Source organism: Pteronotus mesoamericanus, unplaced genomic scaffold (assembly GCF_021234165.1).
Source record: "Pteronotus mesoamericanus isolate MK-2021 breed Mesoamerican mustached bat unplaced genomic scaffold, CSHL_Meso_final contig_221, whole genome shotgun sequence".
NCBI lineage: Eukaryota > Metazoa > Chordata > Mammalia > Chiroptera > Mormoopidae > Pteronotus > Pteronotus mesoamericanus.
In genome coordinates, this window is record NW_026555092.1 from 4489038 (window position 1) to 4492167 (window position 3130).

The window sequence follows — 3130 nt, forward strand, 5'->3', positions numbered from 1 at the left end:
GTTTTCCCTTAATGTCCATTCTCTGTCCTGGCATGCCATCCAGGACACCACATTATATAGAACTGACATGTCACCTTTGCCTCCTCTAGTCGGTGACAGTTTTGCAGCCATTCCTTGTTTTGGAGGCCCTTAACAGTCCTGAGCAGTATGGGTTAGGTTCTTCTGAGAAGAATGAGGTGCTTGAAGCGCAGGGAGGGGAGGGTGCTCCATTCCCTGTTCTACCTTCTGAATTCTGAATACCAACGGTTAACAATCGAGGGTTCGGTGCTGGTTGCGGCAGCACAGATACTGAAAGTGGAACAACGGAAGGTCAGCACAGCGCCTGTGCTAGGACGGCATGCAAATTTGTGAAGCATTCCATATTTTTAGTGTTTAGTGGGTACAGAGTTTCAGTTTTACAAGATGAAAGAGTCCTAGAGATCCACTGCACAACAAGGTAAATAACTTAACACTACTTAACTATCTACATAAAATGGTGGACAAATTTAATGTTATGGATTTTTTTTGCCACAATAAAGAAGAGAGTATTCTGAAGCAAAAGTAACAAAATGTTAATACCTGTTCAGAGATGGATACCCAGGTTATCTGAGTAATTATGTTGTGTAATTACGTTCTGTAATTACGTGCATATTTGAAAAATTAAAATCTCAGGCAAAGGATTTTGCATGTGCAAAGGCCCTGAGGCAGGATAAAGCACAGCCAGCGTTGGCTGGAGAGCAGAAAGCACAGGACAAGGTGGCACAGGATGAGAGAATTGGGTGGGGGCTCGATCACAGGGCCACAGAAGACAACACCCTTCCCACACATTCCGCCGGCTTCCGCCCTGCCAGACTACATGCATTCCTTCCTCAAGCACTGATGGGGCTCCTGAGTTGGCCTCCCAACCCACCAGTGCCAGCTTCGGCCCAGGCCCCGCTCTATCCTGAGCATGACAAGCGCATTGTTGCCCTTCTCCTGAAGGCTGCTTTCCCTTGCAGAGGCAGTTCTGAGCCAACAGGTTCTGTGGGCAGATGCCCCAGGGTAGGGCTCACAAAGACACCACTGTCTGGGACACCTCCTGGCCCAGCAGAGCAGGATCCTCGCCTGATCCTCCAGTCTCCACATCAAAGAGGAGAGTTCAAAGCTCCCACCAGCCACCCACAGCACACAGCCCAGCCCTGGTCTTGTGGTGCATTTCACCCCTCGGAGGTGAGGAGGGAGGTTGGGGCAGGACACTGGCAGTAGCTGGCAGGCGCTAGCGGGATGGTCATCAGGAGAAGCGCCAAGCCCCAGGGCACCGGCATCTCCCATGTGCACAGCACACTGCGTGGAAGGCAGGGTCTGTACGGATATGCTCAGGATAGGGAAGCCATGCCGAGTCACACAGCTGGCTGAAGTCACACAGCTGGCTGAGGTCACACAGCTGGCCTGGACCCTCAGACTCCCTGTCCAATGCCTCTCCCAGAAGCACAAGTGGCAGTCTGACTAATGCAGACATCAGGGCCAGGCCTCCCAACTTCACCACTTAGTAGCTAGGCTCTTTGGGCAGACAATGGACTCCTGACCTCGACCTCCCAAGGGTACAAAGTACAGTGTTGGGAACATTCAACAGACAGTAACTCTGTGACACCCTAGAAGCTACCCACTCGAGAGTTCTTACTTACCAGCTGACCCCTGCATCAGGGAGCATTGCTCGGGCTGACACGGGAGGAGGGCTGAGGGCAGCAGAGGGGCAGAGCAACCGCTGGGCAGGCCCAGCGCTGGTGGGCTGCCCTGGGCCTCCAAGAGAACCCTCTGGCGGAGACCGCCAGCCCCAGCGCCAGGCTCACTAGTTTAGCTGTGATTAAATGCAATCAGAGCCACCGAGGAGGTGGTGGGAGCCGGGAGACTTGGGGTCCAGTCCCCACGCTGCTCATAATACCCCATGTTACCCCGCATGGGTCACTTCCTTCCTGAGCATCATGGATGTTTGTTTGTTTTTAATCAGCAAAATGAAGAATTTGGACTTCATGAAATTAAAGGTCCCTTCAAAACTAAGGTGCCCTGGTTGCTGTGGCTCAGTGGATTGAGTGCCGGACTGCGAAACAAAGGGTCACTGGTTTGATTTCCAGTCAGGGCGCATGCCTGGGTTGCAGTCCCGGTCCCCAGTGTGGGGTGCGTGAGAGGCAACCACACATTGATGTTTCTCTCCCTCTCTTTCTCCCTCCTTTTCCCTCTATCTAAAAAGAAATAAATAAAATCTTTAAAAAACAAAACAAAACTATGGTCCTATGAATATATTTTATCCTTCCTAAATTCCTCCTAAAATAAATAGGTAGATAAAGATGGATGAATGGGCACCTGAGTAACAATAGGTATCACAGACTTGTCTAAAATTTACTTCCCATAGTCTTCCCACCTCAGTAAGCAGCCACTTTATTCTTCCAGATAATAAGGCTAAAACTTTGGAATCCCCCTGGGCCCTTTTTTTAATCCCACTCATTAACAAGTGGGATGGTTAATTGTATGTGTTGTCTTGACCGGCTGCAGGACATTCTGATTGAATGTTATTTCTGGATGTATCTGTGGAAGTGTGTCCTCCCCTTGTGGGTGGGTAGCACCCAGTCCATTGAGGGCCTGAAGAACAGAAGGCGGAGGAAGGGGAACTTTGTCCCTTTGTTCCTGCCTCACTGTTTGAGCTGGGACATCTCATCTCATCTCCTTCCCTCAGACCGGGACTCACACCCTTGGCTCCCTGGTTCTCAGGCCTTCAGATTGGGATTCAGTCACAACACTGACTTTCCTGCGTCTCCAGCTTGCAGACGGCAGACCGTGGGAATTCTCAGCTTCCGTAATCATGTGAGCCGGTTCCTCATAATAAATAAATCCCTGTGTGTGTCTGTGTGTCTGTGTGTGTCCTGTTGCTTCTGTTTCTCTGGAGAACCCTGGCCAACACAACGAGTTCGGCTGGTTTACCTTTGCGCAATGGGTAACACGCATCAGACGCGCTGAGCGCCAGGCACTGCTCTAAACACTTCGCATATTAAGACATGTAATCCTCACAGCGGTTCTGTGAAGTACGTACTCTTATCCCCATTCTACACATGAGAAAACTAAGGCACAGAGAGGTTAAGTGACTATGACAAGATGGGACTGAGGTCTGGAGGCAGGC

At 50.6% G+C, this 3130-nt stretch overlaps 1 non-coding gene across 1 annotated transcript; it reads left to right on the forward strand.

The window, feature by feature from the left end:
• The first annotated feature begins 264 nt into the window (after window positions 1-264).
• On the forward strand, window positions 265-367 carry LOC129069530 (U6 spliceosomal RNA). Its single transcript, XR_008529025.1, has one exon. It is a non-coding gene; the product is annotated as a U6 spliceosomal RNA (small nuclear RNA).
• Window positions 368-3130: the final 2763 nt, after the last annotated feature.